This window comes from Aquarana catesbeiana, linkage group LG01 (genome assembly GCF_042186555.1).
Source record: "Aquarana catesbeiana isolate 2022-GZ linkage group LG01, ASM4218655v1, whole genome shotgun sequence".
NCBI lineage: Eukaryota > Metazoa > Chordata > Amphibia > Anura > Ranidae > Aquarana > Aquarana catesbeiana.
Window position 1 is genome coordinate 47,841,641 of NC_133324.1, and position 21,719 is coordinate 47,863,359.

Here is a 21,719-nt window from a genome sequence, read left to right on the forward strand (position 1 = left end):
AGATCACATTATATGTATACACAGGACCCGCATCATAGAGATCACATTATATGTATACACAGGATATGTACCATAGAGATCACATTATATGTATACACAGGACCCGCATCATAGAGATCACATTATATGTATACACAGGATATGTACCATAGAGATCACATTATATGTATACACAGGATATGTACCATAGAGATCACATTATAATATGTATACACAGAACACATACTATATATAGCTCACACCATAGAGATCATAATATGTATACACAGAACCTGCATCATAGAGATCATAGTATGTATACACAGGATATGTACCATAGAGATCAGATACAAATCCCAGCATAGAGATCATCATATGTATACACAGCCCCCCCCCACCATACAGATCACATCATAATATGTACACATAGAGCCCATACTATACAAAATCCCAGCGTATTTACAGCCCAGAGAGATCATAATATGTACATATAGAATATATAGCATAGAGATCATAATATGTATACACAGGCTATGTACCGTACAAATCATAGCCCCTAGAGATCATGTATACACAGAACCCGTATTATAGAGATCATAATCTGTATACACAACCCCCCCCCCCCCCCCACCATACAGATCACGTTATAGAGCTCATAAAACGGTGGGGGTGGAAAGTATTCAGACCCCCTTATATTTTTCACTCTTTGTTATATTGCAGCCATTTGCTAAAATCATTTAAGTTCATTTTTTCCTCATTAATGTACACACAGCACCCCATATTGACAGAAAAACACAGAATTGTTGATATTTTTGCAGATTTATTAAAAAAAAAAAAAGAAAAACTGAAATATCACATGGTCCTAAGTATTCAGACCCTTTGCTCAGTATTTAGTAGAAGCCCCTTTTGATCTAATACAGCCATGAGTCTTTTTGGGAAAGATGCAACAAGTTTTTCACACCTGGATTTGGGGATCCTCTGCCATTCCTCCTTGCAGATCCTCTCCAGTTCTGTCAGGTTGGATGGTAAACGTTGGTGGACGGCCATTTTTAGGTCTCTCCAGAGATGCTCAATTGGGTTTAAGTCAGGGCTCTGGCTGGGCCATTCAAGAACAGTCACGGAGTTGTTGTGAAGCCACTCCTTCTTTATTTTAGCTGTGTGCTTAGGGTCATTGTCTTGTTGGAAGGTAAACCTTCGGCCCAGTCTGAGGTCCTGAGCACTCTGGAGAAGGTTTTCGTCCAGGATATCCCTGTACTTGGCCGCATTCATCTTTCCCTCGATTGCAACCAGTTGTCCTGTCCCTGCAGCTGAAAAACACCCCCACAGCATGATGCTGCCACCACCATGCTTCACTGTTGGGACTGTATTGGACAGGTGATGAGCAGTGCCTGGTTTTCTCCACACATGCCGCTTAGAATTAAGGCCAAAAAGTTCTATCTTGAATGAATCCGGATAATACGGACATCTGCTGGAGGTGTCATGTAACTCGGGGTACAATGTCACATATTTGGTACTATTGCTCAGAAATCCAACCATTCTGGCAAAAAGTATTCGCGATCTTTAGAGCATTGACCGGGATCGAGATGTATCCAGAGATACAGATAGCAGTATTATCTATGATTCCAGGATCATTAAAAAACATAAAAAAGGGAATTTTGAAATATTTTTTGACGGCGGCACGAACGGTTATAGCAAGAAAATAGAAAAATACACTTGCGCCGTCTGTTGTTGAATGGGAATGTGAGATGACGGAGATGCGTGCCCTGGAAGAAAGAATGATGATAGAAGAGGGGTCGAAGGAACAAATATTTAAACATGGGCTAAATGGGAGGAGTTCAGAGCCTCTTCGAGACTTCTGAGGACAATATAGAAGCATTAAGGAACATAACAGGAAGGGTTTTTTTTATTTTTTTGTTTGTTGTTTGTAAGTATGAATGGGTACGAGTGAGGGGGGGGGGAAGGGGGGTAGGTAGGTTTAAAGTAAGGGAAACAAAAAAAAAAAAGTTCTTTCTTGGTCTCGTGAGACCAGAGAATCTTATTTCTCATCATACTGGAGTCCTTCAGGTGTTTTTTTTTTGCAAACTCCATGTGGGCTTTCATGTGTCTTGCACTGAGGAGAGGCTTCTGTCGGGCTACTCTGCCATAAAGCCCCGACTGGTGGAGGGCTGCAGTGATGGTTGACTTTCTACAACTTTCTTCAATCTCCCGACTGCATCTCTGGAGCTCAGCCACAGTGATCTTTGGGTTCTTCTTTACCTCTCTCACCAAGGCTCTTCTCCCCCGATAGCTCAGCTTGGCCAGACGGCCAGCTCTAGGAAGGGTTCTGGTCGTCCCAAACGTTTTCCATTTAAGGATTATGGAGGCCACTGCGCTCTTAGGAACCTTAAGTGCAGCAGAAATGTTTTTGTAACCTTGGCCAGATCTGTGCCTTGCCACAATTCTGTCTCTGAGCTCTTCAGGCAGTTCCTTTGACCTCATGATTCTCATTTGCTCTGACATGCACTGTGAGCTGTAAGGTCTTATATAGACAGGTGTGTGGCTTTCCTAATCAAGTCCAATCAGTATAATCAAACACAGCTGGACTCAAATGAAGGTGTAGAACCATCTCAAGGATTATCAGAAGAAATGGACAACACCTGAGTTAAATATATGAGTGTCACAGCAAAGGGTCTGAATACTTAGGACCATGTGATGTTTCAGTTTTTCTTTTTTAATCTGCAAAAATGTCAATTCTGTGTTTTTCTGTCAATATGGGGTGCTCTGTGTACATTAATGGTGAAAAAAAAGGAACTTAAATGATTTTAGCAAATTGCTGCAATATAACAAAGAGTGAAAAATTGAAGGGGGTCTGAATACTTTCCATCCCCACTGTAGGTATACACAGGATATGTACTATACAGATCAGATCATATATACAACTAAGGGAGCCCATACTATACAAACATCAGCATAGCGATCAAAATATGTATACACAGAACCCCCACCATACAGATCACATCATAATATGTACACATAGAGCCCATACTATACAAATCCCAGCGGATTTACAGCCCAGAGAGATCATAATATGTACATATAGAATATATACCATACAAATCACATCATAGAGATCATAAAATGTACACACAGAGCCCCCCCTACCATACAGATCACATCATAATATGTACACATGAGAGAGCCCACACCATACAAATCACATCACAGAGATCATAATATGTACACGCAGAGCCCCCCTACCATACAGATCACATTATATAGAATTGCTCGGAATCAGATGTGAATGGAGCCTAAACCCTTCCACAGCCAGAACCGTTTTTTTTTTTTGCACTCGTTTAAAAAAAATAAATAATTTTAAGCCTCAAAGATATATTTTCTGAACACAGACACCCTAGAGCAGTGATGGTGAATTTTGTGTTTCCTAGATATTTGCGGTAATATCGTGTGACAGAAAAAAAATTTAACCTACCACTATTTTATTCTCTAGAGCATGGATGGTGAACCTTGGCACTCCAGATGTTTTGGAACTACATTTCCCATGATGCTCATGCACTCTGCAGTGTAGTGGAGCATCATGGGAAATGTAGTTCTAAAACATCTGGGGTGCCAAGGTTCACCATCCATGCTCTAGAGAATAAAATAGTGGTAGGTTAAATTTTTTTTCTGTCACACGATATTACCGCAAATATCTAGGAAACACAAAATTTCAGTAAAAAACATATTACAATTAACTTTAGGGGGGCACAAAAACACAAATTACCCAATGTTTTGGTAAAATCTAAAAGACAAGGTTGCACAGAGTAACTGGATACCCAAAATGTCAAACCTTAAATTTTCCGTGCGCCTGCGAAATGGCGACAAACTTCTGTACTTCTGAATTTTCCATAGGTGACGCTTTAAAAGCCCCTTTACAGGTCATCAGTTTAGCGTCACTACTGGCAGCTATAGCCACAAGCAGTGATCATTGTATTCTGACTGCAGGGAACCCCCCAATGTCACAATACAATAACGTAGCGGGATGGAGTCCCCTATCATCATTGACTGTGTTGGACAGGAATCAAGCAATTTTCTTTCCTTCAACTACAGAAAATTGCATAATATATGGCCGGCCTTACTATGATACCAAATAACAGTCTAATAGGTACGTAAATCCTTACCTACCATACACTATATACAATGTTTACATCTCATTCCCAAATATAATAATTTATACAAGATACAGAACAATTACTTACCATAAAACTGTATATACAGGGCATATATTTCTATATTTTTATATATACATTGCATCTCTATATACAATGTATAGAACCCTTACCTCCTGTATACATCATATGGTGTATAGAACCGATGGGTATAACAAAGTTAAGTTTACGGTCCAGAGTGTTTATGGAAGGTTTTTTATTTAACAAGGTAAAGATTCTTTACCATATAGCACTATGTGCAACATCTAGATCCCTTTATATATCCTAGATTGCTATATACACAATATAGATCCCTTACATATCCTAGAACGCTATATACTCAATATAGATCCCTTACATATCCTAGAATGCTATATACACACACTATAGATCCCTTACATATCCTAGAACGCTGTATACACACTATAGATCCCTTACATATCCTAGAACGCTGTATACCCAATATAGATCCCTTACATATCCTAGAACGCTATATACACACACACTATAGATCCCTTACATATCCTAGAACGCTATATACACACTATAGATCCCTTACATATCCTAGAAAAGCTATATACACAATATAGATCCCTTACATATCCTAGAACGCTATATACACACATTATAGATCCCTTACATATCATAGAACGCTGTATACACACTATAGATCCCTTACATATCCTAGAACGCTATATACACAATATAGATCCCTTACATATCCTAGAACGCTATATACACACACTATAGATCCCTTACATATCATAGAACGCTGTATACACACTATAGATCCCTTACATATCCTAGAACGCTATATACACAATATAGATCCCTTACATATCCTAGAACGCTATATACACACACTATAGATCCCTTACATATCCTAGAACGCTATATACACACACTATAGATCCCTTACATATCCTAGAAAAGCTATATACACAATATAGATCCCTTACATATCCTAGAAAAGCTATATACACACTATAGATCCCTTACATATCCTAGAAAAGCTATATACACACTATAGATCCCTTACATATCCTAGAACGCTGTATACACACTATAGATCCCTTACATATCCTAGAACGCTATATACACAATATAGATCCCTTACATATCCTAGAACGCTATATACACAATATAGATCCCTTACATATCCTAGAACGCTATATACACACTATAGATCCCTTACATATCCTAGAACGCTATATACACAATATAGATCCCTTACATATCCTAGAACGCTATATACACACTATAGATCCCTTACATATCCTAGAACGCTATATACACAATATAGATCCCTTACATATCCTAGAACGCTATATACACACTATAGATCCCTTACATATCCTAGAACGCTATATACACAATATAGATCCCTTACATATCCTAGAACGCTATATACACACTATAGATCCCTTACATATCCTAGAACGCTATATACACAATATAGATCCCTTACATATCCTAGAACGCTATATACACACTATAGATCCCTTACATATCCTAGAATGCTATATACACAATATAGATCCCTTACATATCCTAGAACGCTATATACACACACTATAGATCCCTTACATATCATAGAACGCTGTATACACACTATAGATCCCTTACATATCCTAGAACGCTATATACACAATATAGATCCCTTACATATCCTAGAACGCTATATACACACACTATAGATCCCTTACATATCCTAGAACGCTATATACACACACTATAGATCCCTTACATATCCTAGAAAAGCTATATACACAATATAGATCCCTTACATATCCTAGAAAAGCTATATACACACTATAGATCCCTTACATATCCTAGAAAAGCTATATACACACTATAGATCCCTTACATATCCTAGAACGCTGTATACACACTATAGATCCCTTACATATCCTAGAACGCTATATACACAATATAGATCCCTTACATATCCTAGAACGCTATATACACAATATAGATCCCTTACATATCCTAGAACGCTATATACACACTATAGATCCCTTACATATCCTAGAACGCTATATACACAATATAGATCCCTTACATATCCTAGAACGCTATATACACACTATAGATCCCTTACATATCCTAGAACGCTATATACACAATATAGATCCCTTCCATGTCCTAGAACGCTATGTACTAGGGTTGCACCGATACCACTTTTTTAAGACTGAGTACAAGTACTGATACTTTTTTTTTCAAGTACTCAACGATACCGATTTACTGATACTTTTTTAATGTCAAGTGACAGTTTTCAAAGCACAATACAGACTAACAATATCTTCTTTATATTTATGAAGAACTGTAACTGGTAGTGGCACTGATGAGGAGGCCCTAATATGCAGCAGCGCTGATGAGCACTGATAGGTGGCACTGACTGATGGGCACTGATTTGCAGCACTAATGGCTGGTACTTATAGGTGGCACTGACTGATGGGCACTGATTTGCAGCACTGATAGGTGACACGTACTGATGGGCACAGATTTGCAGCACTAATTGCTGGCACTGATATGCAGGACTGATAGGTGGCACTGACTGATGGGCACTGATTTGCAGCACTGATAGGTGGCTATGACTGATGGACTCTGATATGCGGCACTGATGGCTGGCACTTACTGATGGGCACTGGTATGTGGCATTGATTTGCAGCACTGATAGGTGGCACTTATGGGCACTAATAGGTGGAACTGTTTGGTAGACACTAGGCAGTGGCACTGAAAATAATGCAGCACTAATTGCTGGCAGCCTGGCATGATAAAATAAAATCGACGATATGTGATGACTGAGAGTATACAAGAGCCCATCTTGGTACACCCTGCACTCGGCCTCAGTAAGTCTAGTACTCCGCTACTGAGGCCGAGTTCAGGGTGTACCAAGATGGGCGTTGCTGTGTACAACCTCTGACCGAGACTTGGGCCGTCACTTCCGTTTAACGATTCTGACGGCCCGGTCACCGATGCTGATGGATGCACTTGGCTGCCACTGCGACCTCGACCCACACCCCTGCCCACAGGCTTAACTTCCTCCGCTGCACTGCAAGGACTCTCACTGTGCCAGGACCCGCGCTCCGCCTTCCACCCACTCCGCCCGCCCACTGACTTCCGGGATGCAAGGTATCGGGTGAAGCATCGGGAGCATTTGCCCGAGTACAAGTACTCGGGCAAATACTCGATATCGGCGCAGATACTGATACTAGTATCGGTGCAACCCTACTATATACACAATATAGATCCCTCACATAGACTAGAACGCTATATACACAATATAGCCCCGTACACACGGTCGGACATTGATCGGACATTCTGACAACAAAATCCATGGATTTTTTTCTGACAGATGTTGGCTCAAACTTATCTTGCATACATACGGTTGCACAAAGTTGTCGGGAAATCCGATCGTTCTGAACGCGGTAACGTAAAACATGTACGTCAGGACTATAAACGGGGCAGTAGCCAATAGCTTTCGTCTCTTAATTTATTCTGAGCGTGCGTGGCACTTTGTTCTTTGGATTTGTGTACACACGATCGGAATTTAACCGGATTTTGTTGTTGGAAAATTTTATATCCTGCTCTCAAACTTTGTGTGTCGGAAATTCCAACAGAAAAAGTACGATGGAGCCCACACACGATCGGAATTTCCGAGAACACAACCCAATCGCACTTTTTCCGTCAGAAAATCCGACCGTGTGTACAGGGCATTACATATCCTAGAATGCTATATACACAATATAGATCCCTTACATATCCTAGAATGCTCTATACACAATATAGATCCCTTACATATCCTAGAATGCTATATACACACTATAGATCCCTTCCATGTAAGCCTACTGAAACGACATTGAACCCTTACCCAGCGGCCTGTTTTAATAAAATGTTGGCTGCCACACTAGACCAAAGGGCTTCCAACAGTCTGTTTACACCAAGTCCTTATTCACACAGCTAATACAAGCCATAGTGTGGTGAGAATCTGCTCACATCTACCAGGGGGGTCATAGGTGTACATAATCTGCTGCAGCCAGGAAGCCTATAAAAATCAATGGCAGGCAACTGTGCCTGTTCAGATGTAACTACACATTAAGCAGTTAGGGACACATTAGCAGCCCTGAGCGCAAAATGTCTGCATTAATGACTGCTCATCTAATGGTTGTAACCGCTCCCAATCAGCTTCTATCTTCAGCTTGTTCCGGTACGCTTAGAAAATGAAAGATAGTAGCTGATTGGTTGCCAGCTGATAAAGTTCCCACAAGATATAGAACTCTCTGGCCCTTTATAGCTGATGACTGTAATCAATGTGTAGAGATCAGAGACCCCCTTTTCTAGTTTTGCTTTCCTACCATATTTTACAGGAATATTTATAAATGATAAAACTTTGGCATGTGTTAAAAATGTACATAATTGCATTGAAGAGAAATTGCACCTTATATGGAACATAAGAGCATGAACCCTTCGTTTATTGATCACTGAATAGGAATTTCATCTGGTCTTAGTGACCTTCATCCTCTCTGTGTGGTTTTTAGGGTGATATCAGGCACTTGCTTATTGGAAAGTCCTCTTATTCAGCGAAGTTCATTCTTTTTGGTGTGTTTCTTGTTGGATTTGCCAACACGCTGTCATATGACCTGTGCCAGATTTGTCCTAACAAAAAAAGATGCTGCGGGCATTGCCCACATGCAGCTTCTGTAATTTTATTACAAAGTTCAGTTTTGTAATAAAATTGCCATGTCAGAGGGCCTAGTAGTTTAATTAAAAAAACAAAAAACACTGTGCATATTTCACAATGGTTACTTAGTGTAACCACTTTGACCCCCGGATGAATTTAGTGACCATTTTTTTGCGATACGGGACTGCGTCGCTTTAACTGACAATTGCGCGGTTGTGCGACGTTGTACCCAAATTAAATTGATGTCTCCCCCCCCCCCCCCCCACAAATAGAGCTTTCTTTTGGTGGTATTTGATCATCTCTGCGGTTTTTATTTTACTATAAACCAAAAAAGAAAGAGCGACCATTTTAAAGGGGTTGTAAAGGTAATTTTTTTTTTTTTTTTAAATAACAAACAGGTTATACTTACCTTCACTGTGCAGCTCGTTCTGCACAGAGTGGCCCCGAACCTCCTCTTCTGGGGTCCCTCAGCAGCTGTCTCAGCTCCTCCCCTCAATAACTAACCACCTTAATGTGAGCTCCCTCGCATGGTGGTTAGTTATTGCGGGCGCGCTCCCGTGATACAGCCGGCGGCTATAGCCGCTCATTGTATCACTCGGCCCCGCCCCCGGTGTGCCGTTTCATTGGATGTGATTGACAGCAGCGCGAGCCAATGGCTGCGCTGCTTTCAATCCATCCACTATAGCCAATCAGCGACCAGGCTGATCGGCTGAATGGAGGTCAGGAGCGAGCGGCCGAGTTTCGAGGTGTCAGGTAAGTAAAACGGGGGGGCTGGGGGTGGCGGTATCATCAAAAGTTTTTTCACCTTAATGCATAGAATGCATTAAGGTGAAAAAATGTATACCTTTACAACCCCTTTAATTAAAAAAAAAAAAAACTAAATTTTTTACTTTTTGCTATAATAAATATCCCAAAAAAATAAAATTTTCTTCATCAGTTGAGGCCTATATGTATTCTTCTACATATTTTTGGTAAACAAAAATCGAAATAAGCCTATATTGATTGGTTTGCGCACAAGTTATAGTGTTTACAAAATAGGGGATAGATTTATGGCATTTTTATTCATTTTTTTATTTTTTTTATTTTACTGGTAATGGTGATCAGCCATTTTTAACGGGATTGCGGCGGACAGATCAGACACTTATTTTTTTTTATTTTTTTTACGTATATACAGCGATCAGGGCTAAAAAGCCACTGATTACTGTATAAATGACACTGGCAGGAAAGGGGTTAACACTAGGGGGCGATCAAGGGGTTAAGTGTTCTCTGGGAGGTGTTTCTAACTGGGGGGGAGTGGACTGACAGAGTAGAGAGATCACTGTTCAAGATCACTAGGAACAGCAGATCTCTCTCTACTTCCCTGACAGAACAGGGTTCTGTCGTCTGTTTACATTGATAGATCCCTGTTCTGGCTCTCTGAGGAGTGATCGCGGGTCACCGGCCGATATCGTGACCACCCGCATCTGCTCCGGCGCCGTGAGCGCCCCCCCCCCCCTCCATAGCTCTTAAAGTGGCTGACATATACCTATGGCAGTTTGCGCAGCCGTGCCAAGCTGCCGCAGTATAATGGCGGCTGGTCGGCAAGCGGTTAAAGATGAAGCTGAGGTATGGCAATTTTTATTTATATAGCTGCATTGGTCCAGCTTGGATGAATGTAAATATATATATCTCTAGCTCTCTATCTATCTCATACACATGAGTTCCCTGTGAAAGATGGAAATGACTATAGTGGGCACCTCTACTCCACTGATCTCCACTAGCTTCTGGGTCCCGTGCTGAGCAGTTGTGAACACAAGGAGCTGCTTCCTTGGCATGGACGCTATTTGAAAACGGTTTGCATTGTCATATTTGGTGCAAACCACTCTCTGATTGGATGAGATGGGGCAACGGCCTCACAATATCCACTGCATCCAATCAGAACACTTTGCATGCATGGAGAAAATGCAAAGTGTTCTCTGAATGGCACCTGTACAGAGCAGTTGAACTTCTGTGTTAACTAAACAGGATGGCAGATGCTCAGAACAGGACATAGAAGCTAGCGGTAATCACCACGGTGGTGTCTACTACGGTGATTTCCAGCTTCCACCGGTATGGAACATACAGTTTGGGTCCATATATTTTTGGACACAGGCACAATTTTAGTTTTATTTTCAGGTATTCACCAAAACATATTCAAGCTATAGTTATATAATGGATATGGGCTGAAAGTGCGCACTCTCAGGTTTAATTTGAGGGTATGTACATCCAAATCGGAGGACGAGTTTAGGGTAAACAGCTCTTAAGAATAGCCCCCCCCTCCCTTTTTTTTTTTCAAGGGACCAAAAGTAGTTGGACAATCAAAAGCTGTTTCATGGCCAGGTGTGGGCTACTCCTTTCCTATTTCTTCATCAATTAAGCAGTTAAAAGGTCTGGAATTGATTCTAAGTGTGGTATTTGAAATCTTTTGCTGTGAACCTACATCGTGTGTTCAAAGGAGCTGTCCATGCACGTAAAACAGGCCATTGTAAGGCTACAAAAACGAAACAAATCCATCAGAGAGATCGCAGCAACATTGGGAGTTGCCAAATCAACATTCTGAGGAAAGAAGAACGCACTGGTGAGCTCAGTAACATAGAAAGGCCTGGACGTCCACGGAAGACAATAGTGGTGGATGATCGCAGGATCCTCTCTCTATGGTAAACAAAAACACATTCACAACTTACAGACAAGTGGAGGACACTCTCCAGGAGGTGGCGTATCATTGTCAAAGTCTACAATTTAAGAGAAGACTTCACAAGAGCAAATACAGAGGGTTCACCACAAGGTGCAAACCATTCATAAGCCTGAAGAATAGAAAAGCCAGATTAGACTTTGCCAAAAAATATAAAAAAAAGCCAGACCAGTTCTGGAAAAACATTGAATGGATAAAACTAAGATTGATCTGTACCGGAATGACGGGAAGAAAAAAGTGTGGAGGAGGCTCAGAACAGCTCATGATCCAAAGCGCGCAACGTCATCTGTAAAATGTGGTGAAGGCGGTGTGATGTACGGGCATGCATGGCTTCCAGTGGCACTGGGTCATTGGTGTTTATTGATGATGTGACTGAAGACAGAGGCAGCCGGATGAATTCTGCAGTGTTTAGAGATATACTGTCATCCCAGGTTCAGCCAAATGCAGTAAAGTTGATTGGACTGCGCTTCACAGTACAGATGGACAATGACCCAGGAGTTTTTGAAGGAAAAGTAGTGGAATATTCTGCAATGGCCAAGTCAATCACCTGATCTCAACCCAATTGAGCATGCATTTCCCTTGCTGAAGGCAAAACTGAAGGCAAAACAACTGAAGACAGCTGCAGTTAGAGCCTGGCAAAGCATCAGAAAGGAGGAAACCCAGTCTTTGGTAATGTCCATGGGTTCCAGACTTCAGGCAGTCATTGCCAGTAAAGGATTCTCAACAAAATATTAAAAATGAAAATTTTATTTGATTATATTTATTTTTTCCAATTACATTTGAGCCCCTGAAAATGGTGCGACTGTGTATAAAAATAGTTGCAGTTCCTAAATTTTGTACTTGATGATATTTATGTTCAACCCCTTGAATTAAAGCTGAAAGTCTGCACTTCAAATTCATTTGGATTGTTTCCTTTTAATTTTATTCTGGTGGCATACAGAGCCAAAAGTATGAAAATTGTGCCTGTGTCCAATTTTATATTTGGACCTAACTGTACATCCAAGCTGGCCCTGTGTCAAAATTGCCATACCTAAGCTTTAGGATGCTTTTTATTCTGCTCTGTTGACAAAATGTGTTAAAAACGTGTATGCATTTTTGATGTATTTGCTGGTTGGCATGTACCTGTGAACCAGTGTTAATTTAGTTGACAAAAACATTTTCTTCGTCATTTTTGTCAGCTGCATTTTTCCAGTGATGAAAACGGAACGAAAATTGTCTCACATTCTCATTAATTGACGAAAACTATGACTAAAATTTCATTTTTATCAACGAATGAAAACAGAACGCAAATGTGAGGGATGTTTACCCACGTGTGCCTTTTCGTTTCATCGGAGCTTAGCCTGTACAGCTTGAGTGCTTCCCCTCCCAGCAAGCAAGGTAGTGACTGTAGCTTAGTGGTGTGGCGTGCTTAGCACTGTGCAGCATTACAGGCCTTCTCGGATGACCGTCCAGAGCACTGTGTGCATTACAGGCCTTCTCGGATGACCGTCCAGAGCACTGTGTGCATTACAGGCCTTCTCGGATGACCGTACCAGAGCACTGTGTGCATTGCAGGCCTTCTCGGATGACCGTACCAGAGCACTGTGCAGCATTACAGGCCTTCTCGGATGACCGTACCAGAGCACTGTGTGCATTACAGGCCTTCTCGGATGACCGTACCAGAGCACTGTGTGCATTACAGGCCTTCTCGGATGACCGTACCAGAGCATTGTGTGCATTACAGGCCTTCTCGGATGACCGTACCAGAGCGCTGTGTGCATTACAAGCCTCTTTAGATGACCGCCCAGAGCACTGTGCAGCATTGCAGGCCTCCTCAGATGGCCGTCCAGAGCACTGTGCAGCATTACAGGCCTTCTCAGATGACCATCTAGAGCACTGTGCAGCATTACAGGCCTCCTCGGTTGACCGTCCAGAGCACTGTGTGCATTGCAGGCCTCTTCAGACAGATGACTCTGCAGCTTTTACAGCCCTCCCAATTTATCCAGAGCACTGTGTGCGTTTACAGGCCTCCTCAGTTTACCGAGTGTCTGTAGTTTGTTCAGATCTTAATACCATAAATAATAACATATTAGGTTTATTTTTATTATTTTTTTTTTTAACTCCAGCAGTATATAATCAGTTTGGAAATTCTGTAGAAATGCTAAATAATGCATTACAATTTAACTAAACCTATTCGATTTTAGTCAACTAAATATGACTAAAACAATTGCAGACTAAAACCAAAATGGCATTATAGTAAAGACTGTGACTAAAATTAAATCAAAATGTGATGCCAAAATGAACACTGCTGTGAAACATACATGGTTTTTTATTTTTTGCGCTATAAACAAAAGTGACAAGTTGAAAAAAAACACAATATTTACTTTTTACTATAATAAATATCCCATTTAAAAAAAAAAAAAAAAAAAAAAAAAATATAGGTTTAGGCTGATATGTTTTCTGCTACATATTTTTGGTAAAAAGATTGCAATGAGCGTATATTGATTGGTTTTCACAAAAGTTATAGCGTCTACAAAATAGGGGATAGTTTAATGGCATTTTTAATAATAATAATAATAATAATAATAATAATATTTTTTTTTTTTTTACTAGTAATGGTGGCGATCTGCGATTTTTATCGTGACACTGCGTTGGACATGTCGGACACTTTTGACACTATTTCGGGACCGTTCACATTTACACAGCGATCAGTGCTATAAAAATGCACTGATTACTGTATAAATGTCACTGGCAGGGAAGGAGTTAACACTAGGGGGCGATTAAGGGGTTAAATGTGTTACCTAGGGAGTGATTCTAACTGTAGGGGGAGGGGACTGACTTGGGGAGGAGACCGATCGGTGTCCCTATATACAGGGAACACACGATCAGTCTCCTTTCCCCTTACAGATCCACGATCCTGCTCTCTAAGGCTAGATTCACACCTATGGCATTTTTAGTGCTTTTTGCATGTTGCAGATTTGAACTACAGTCCATTCAACATGGTTTCCTATGGAACACGTTCTGTAGTGCAAATCTGCAAAATGCAAAAAGCACTAAAAATGCATTATGTGTGAATCCAGCCTAAGGCTCGATTCACACTAATGCGTTTTTTGATGCATTTTGCAGAAATGCATGGGAATTTTTTAACATGGGTTCCTATGAAACATGTTCACATCCATGCATTTTTGTGCCTCTACGTTTTTGAAAAGGGTCGGGGCTTTTTTTTTTTTTTCATGCAAAATGCAGCGTTTTGCTTGTAATAAATTTCAATGGACCCGCATCCAAAATGCAAGTACCGCGTTTTTGCCGCGATTTGCGTTTTTTGTTTTTTTGTTTTTTTGTTTTTTTGTTTTTTTTTTTTTTTTTTTTTTTTTTACACTGTATATAGCTGGTTGTTAAGCAACCACAGTGTAAAAAAAAAAAAAAAAAAAAAAAAAACCACAAAACTCATGTTCAAAAACGCAAAAAGCACTGCAGAAACGCTCAAAAGCAACATGCATAGATGTGAATCGAGCCTTACAAGCGATCAGCCAACGGTCAGCGCGGGCACGTGCATCAGCTCCTCAGTGACACGGTGGGCACGCGCCCCCAATACCGCCGAGAAGCCAAGGATGTCATATGAAGCCCGCCCAGGATGGGAGATTCCATCTGCAGACGTCATATGTCTATGGGTGGGAAGGGAAGTGGTTAACCCAGTGCTTCTCAACTCCGGTCCTCAAGGCGCCGCAAAAGGTCATGTTTTCAAATTTTCCATTATTCTACACAGGTGATTTGATCAGTTTCGCTGCCTTAGTAATTACCACAGCCATTTCATCTGAGGAAAATCCTGAAAACATGACCTGTTGGGGCGCCTTGAGGACTGGAGTTGAGAAACACTGGGTTAAACTACTTGTAGGTTAAAATAGGTGTAGGCCAATGGCAGCACCTCTGAACAACATAAGCCAAAAAACTCCTATTTGTAAGAAATCGGCCCTGTGCTATCTAAGATCTGGGATGTATCATACATTGGACGTGGCCCCAGCCTCACAGGAGCCAAAGCTTTCTGTCTTTCTTTTTTTTTTTCAATAACATTTTTATTTTATTCTGTTACCATAGTTTACATTGCATAGAATACAACGGTTGAGGTGTTAGAGAAACACGATGCATAATAATAAACAAACAAGTACAGGTACGTGCAGTGTTCTCCCCAGCGTGTCGGGGGAGGACTATGGCCCCCAGGTCAGCCCGGTCACCACATCCCCCCAACACCACACACCCGGAGCAAACCTCTGGTATCTGGTAACAAAGACAACATTTGTAATAAAAACTAAAGAAAAGAAAGAGAAGGAGAAGGGAGAGGGAAAAGAACAGGAAAGAAGAAAGGGTTAAAGTCACCTGAGTGAGTCAATGATTCGTTTATAAGGAGTCCTCCCGGAGGCGCCACAGCTCCCAAACTTTATCATGCGCTTCCAGTCTGTCTTGCATCCTGGCCGTCATCCTCTCCATCAGCTCTATATCTTTAATCCTAGCATAAAGTGCTTCAGAAGTAGGGGGGGATTTCTTTTTCCAATTCAGTGCTATGAGGCATCGTGCTGCCGTTAGAATGTGGCGTATTAATTTTTTTTTGGTTTTGGAAAGCTTTAGTGGGGCTAAGCCCAACAGGAAAAATTTAGGGGTCATAGGGAGTGTTTTTCCCAGGAGATTGGTCAGTAACTGTTGGACTTTTCCCCAGTAGGTGACAATTTGAGGGCATTCCCAGTAGATATGGAGGAGGGTACCCCTGGCTCCCAAGCACCTCCAGCATCGATCTGTGCTAGTGGGGTAAATGGCATGAAGTACATCGGGGGTCATGTACCAAAAGAAGATTATTTTGTAAGCGTTTTCCTTGTATAGGGTACAAATTGAGCTTTTCGTTGCCTGGGACCATATCACCTGCCATTGTTCTATGGAGAGTTCCTCCTTCAGGGCTTTCTCCCATTTAACCATATAGAGGTGTTTGCCTTGTGTCTCTGTTGAGTAGGAATTTAAAATTTTGTAGATATCAGAGATCAGTCCCCTCTGTGTCAAACCTGCCATAACCAGGGTTTCAAAGGGGGTTAAGGAGGAAAAACGCAGGTCAGGCGCTATGGTCAGGGCATAGTGGCGGATCTGTAAATAGCTATAAAAGGCTTGGCGTGGTATATCGTGCTTATTTTGAAGTTCAGAGAAGGTTAGTAATCTACGTGTTCTAGGATCTACTATGTTGCCGAAGTGGAACAAGTTTCGGGAGGACCATGGGTAGGACATCTGATGTGTGAGGCTATCCGGTACTTTGGGATTGAATATAAAGGAGGTTAACAGCGATTTTTCAGATGAAAGGCCATGTGGGGAGCGCAATGCTCTCCACGTTTTACGGAGTTGGGACATAGTTCCTAGTAGGCGTTCAGGGGGCACCTCCGCATCCGCACACCAGAGCAAGCTATTTGGGTGGGCCGGGGCTAGCCAGATTTTTTCGATTTCTGTCCATTTATTATAGGACCATTGGGTGGACCACGAGACTATAGCTCTAAGTTGAGTTGCTTGATAGTATTTAATCAGATTCGGTAAGGCAAGGCCACCGTCAGACCGGGCTGCCATAAGGACTGATTGGGGGATTCTGTGCCTTTTATAATTCCAGACAAATTTAAGTAGGTCTGTCTGAAGTTTTCTGAGATGTTTAGATGGGACTGGGATGGGCAGTGTTTGAAATAGATATAGTAATTTTGGGAGGATTGTCATTTTGATGGATGTTATTCGTCCCAGTAGGGAGAGGTGATGTTTTTTCCATCTGAGGAGCATGGATCTAATGGAATGAAACAGGGGGGGGAAGTTTTCCTGGTAGAGTTTTGTGAATGTTGGGGTAATGTGGATTCCCAGATATTTTAAGGATGTAGTTTTCCAGTGATATGGGAAGTTGGTCTGTAGTTGTGCGACCTCCTGTTCTGGGATGTTTATTGGGAGGGCTTCTGATTTGGACGTGTTAATTTTATAGCCCGATAGTGCCCCATATTTATCAAGCTCGGCGTGGAGGTTCGGGAGAGATATTCTAGGTTGTGTCAGGGTCATAATGATATCATCAGCAAACAATGAGATTTTAAACTCCCTACCACGGACTGATATTCCGTGAATATCTGGATTCCCCCGGATATGGGCCGCTAGAGGTTCTACGCATAATGCAAACAGTAGGGGAGAAAGGGGGCACCCCTGTCTTGTACCGTTGTGTATTAAGAGCGGGGCCGAGACGGCAAAGGGAGTTCTGACCTGTGCAGTGGGGTTGGAGTATAGGTGTTGCACCGCTCGTAGGAAGGGACCTTTCATTCCTATGTGCTGTAGGGTTGCGAACAGGAAGGGCCAACCTAAACGATCGAATGCTTTTTCGGCGTCCAAGCTTAGAAGCAGAGACGCCGAATCCTCCCTGTTCGCCACATCCACCAGATCAATTACTTTCCTCGTGTTATCTCCCGCCTGTCTAAGTGGCACGAATCCTACCTGGTCTTTGTGTATGAGGGAGGGGAGAATTACATTTAGGCGGATTGAGAGTATTTTCGTGAAAATTTTTAAGTCGGAATTTAAAAGGGCAATGGGTCGATAGTTGGCACATAATATGGGGTCTTTATCTGGTTTGGGGATTAGGGTGATAAATGATCTTTGCATGTCAGCTGGGATCGGGGTATCCCGAAGAAAGGTGTTAAACAGTCTACTCATATGAGGTAGTAGGAGCGGGAGAAAAGTTTTATAGTATTCATATGGTAGACCGTCGGGGCCTGGCGATTTACGGGATGGTAGTGATTTGATTGTAAGTTCTATTTCCTCTTCTGTAATGGGTGCGTTTAGTGCCTCCAGGTCTGCGGGTTGTAGGTGGGGGACACCACTTTGTTCTAGATAATGTTGTAGTCTAAGTGAGAGCTCTGGGGTGAGAGGATTTTTTGGGATGTCTGGGTTGTTGTAGAGGTCAGTGTAAAAGTCTGCAAAGGCGTGTGCAATATCTTTAGGATGGGACAACAGGGAACCCTTTTTATTTTTAATTTGGTGTGGTGTTGCATTAAGGGTGTTCTCCTGTAACTTTTTTGCCAGCAATGAGTGTGCCTTGTTTCCCCTATCATAATACACCTGCCTTAATCGAAGCAAGGCTTTTTCTACTCGGCCCAATGCAAAGTCCTTTAGTATCGTCCTAAGTTTGATAACCTTCCTGAGAAGGGGTATGGTAGGGGATGTTTGAAGCTGCGTCTCCAGAACCCGTAGTTCCCTCTCAGTTCGGAGTTTTGTGGCTAATGCATCTTTTTTCATAGCCGATGATAGGGCTATGCATCTACCCCTGATGACCGCCTTATGGGCCTCCCATAGTGTAGCAGGGGAGATGTCAGGGGTATTGTTTTCTTTGAAGTACAATTTCAGGGAAGAGGTTATTTCCGTGGCTGATTGAGGGTGTTGGAGGAGAAAAGTGTTTAGTCTCCAGTTACAGGGCCTAGGGTTGGGGGACTCCACATCTAGTGTAAGAGTGATCGGGGCGTGGTCGGACCAGGAGATTGGGAGCACCTTGGCTTCTCGAACTATTCTAAGAGTAGAGTTGTTAACAAAAAAGTAGTCAATCCTGGTGTGGGTTTTATGGGGGGCTGAGTAAAAGGTGTACTGCCGATCCCCCGAGTGGAGGGCCCTCCAGGCATCAAATAGAGCATGTTTTCTAGTTAGTTGGCGAAAAAGCTTCGAGTCCCTAAGGGCTCGAGCTGATGGTGCCCGGGGGTCGACCACAAGGCGGTCAGCACTTGTGGAGTGTATTAGATTAAAGTCACCCCCCACCACCAGGATCTCATGTTCTGAGCGGAAAAGACGGGCAAACATCTTAGCTAGAAATCCAAGCTGCCTGGCATTGGGTGTGTACAGAGCGCACAAGGTGATCTCCCGTGACTGCCATCTACCCCTAACTATAATATAGTGACCATGTGGGTCTCCATAGTGACTCTCATATACAAATGGGGAACCTTGTTTAATGAGTATGGCCACTCCTGCCCGTTTGTGTGGTCCTGAGGAAAGGTAGCTGTTTGGGAAGTGCCTGGATGCGAAAGCAAAGGTGCCCCCCCTGTCAAAGTGTGTCTCTTGGACAAAAATAATATCAGCGCCAGACTGTTTAAATTCCTTCAGCGCTAGATGCCTCTTTTTATTGGAGTTTAGTCCATGGACATTTAATGAAAATATCCTAGCCATAGTCTTTAGCTGGGAAAGGGGTGGTGTTTATGTTACCTGGTTTGAAGACGACGGCCATGGACCCTGGAACTGGAAGCGGGTCACCCCCGGCGAGGGGTCCGGACCTAGCTTGCGGTCCATGTGGAGAGTCACTCAGGGACAAGGGGTATAGAGTAAGAGGGGGTGAGACTAGAAAAAAGAGACAGGGGTTAGTATTAAACAAAACAAGGTAAAGCCTAAGACGTGCTGTCAGCTGACCTTGAGAGGTCAATGGACCTAGGTCAGTACGGTTTCCCAAGGATCCGCCCAGCCGTGCTCTAAGAAAGCCGGCCCGACGGGTGCAAGGGAGCCCTGGGTTGATCATGCAACAAAATATTACCAAAGCAATTGTGACAGTCATCACTTAAGTAAAGGGGAGGGGTTGGTGACCTAAGGGGAGAAAACATCTTCACTCCCAAGCCTCAACGGAGACATGCCCATATAGTGAAACAAGATCAAACTTAGAGATGAAAAAATGAAAAAACTGGAGCAAAAAGATTGGGGACTACGTGAATAAAATGTCCAGGACAGATCCATCAGCCTAATACAGTGGCTGAGTATTTATAAATTGAAGGACCCAGTAAAAGATAAAAGGGAAAAAAGTGTTCGAGTCAGCCGTTTCTGGATTTGGAACTCTTATGAGGGGTGTTTTCCCTCCGGTTGCGGTTAGAGGGGGGAACCTTCTGCCATGTTGTAGGCGGCGGTGGTGGAGTGGTTACTAAGTCCCAGTCCGGTAGTTGAGGAGGGTTGATCCCCAGAGCGTCACAGAAGTTGGTTAGATCCTCTGGATACCGTAGAACGGCAGATCTGCCTTGGTTCTTGGCTGTAAGGGTGAAGGGGAATCCCCAACGATAGGGGATATTTTCTTCCTGGAGGATGCGTAGAAGAGGTTGCAGAAGTCTGCGCTTCTGTAGGGTTATCCAGGAGAGATCTGGGAACAGTTGCAGGTGTGTATCTTGGAAGGTTATTTTACGTGTCAGGCGAGATTGACGCATAATGTCCTCTTTTAAGGGGTATGAACTTATTCTGCAAATAATATCCCTCGGTTTGGAGGTAAGATTCTTGGGGCGGAGGGCTCTGTGGGCCCTGTCCATGTCGATACGGTTGGTTAAGGGTTCTCCAAGTAGGTTGTTGAATATGTGTTGCAGTTTGTTGTGGATGTCTTCCGGGCCATCTGTTTCGGGCACACCCCGTACTCGAATATTGTTTCTGCGCCCTCTATTATCCAAGTCTTCGAGGTGGCGCTGCATTTCTCTTAGTTGGATACGGTGGTCTGCTCCTTGAAGTTGAGTCCTATGGACTGCTAGTTTAGTTTCTTGAATTTCTTCTTCGGCCATCTCCACCCTGTCAGCTAGGTGCTTGAGGCCTGTTTGTATTATCTGTATTTCTGAACGACAGGTGGATTTCACATCTGCAATCAACTGTTTGAAGTCATCTTTGGTGGGCATCGCCTGTAGATAGGTGTACCATTCACTGGGGAATGGGTGATGGGTGGTTGGTAGTGAGATTTGTTGTGGCATTCGCTTGTTTGTGTGTTGGTGTTGCACTTGAGATGCAGCTTCATCCCTCATGGTAGGTATGGTTTGTGGGGATGCAGTCCATCTGTTTCCCCAGGGTTGTTCCCGGATATGTATGGGGGTCTCAATCTCTTCCAGAACATGACAGTGGGGGACAGGAGCTGGTTCCCCTCGGTCTGTGTGGGCAGAGCGTGTGGGTTGCTCTTTGGTTGTGCTCAGTGCTTGAGAGAACGAAAGTCTCTGCGTTTTAGGTGGGGGTGAGCCAGGCGTGTGGGTTCTGAAGGCCGCCGCGGAATCGTCCGGCCTTGATGAGGTGTTGGATGCCGGGAATTTTGGGCCTGGTAGAGCCGGAAAGTCCGCTGACATCTCAGAGGATGATGGGGATTCCGGGATATCCCCTGTCAAGCAGGGGTCTGAGGCTGTCCGCAGCAGGCGCGGGAAGGCCTCTGAGC

General features: G+C 42.8%; 1 protein-coding gene across 13 annotated transcripts in view; it reads left to right on the plus strand.

The window, feature by feature from the left end:
- Positions 1 to 21,719, plus strand: part of UBAP2 (ubiquitin associated protein 2) — a 122,630-nt gene that overhangs the window by 1,037 nt on the left and 99,874 nt on the right. The gene's annotated exons all lie outside the window — the stretch shown is intronic.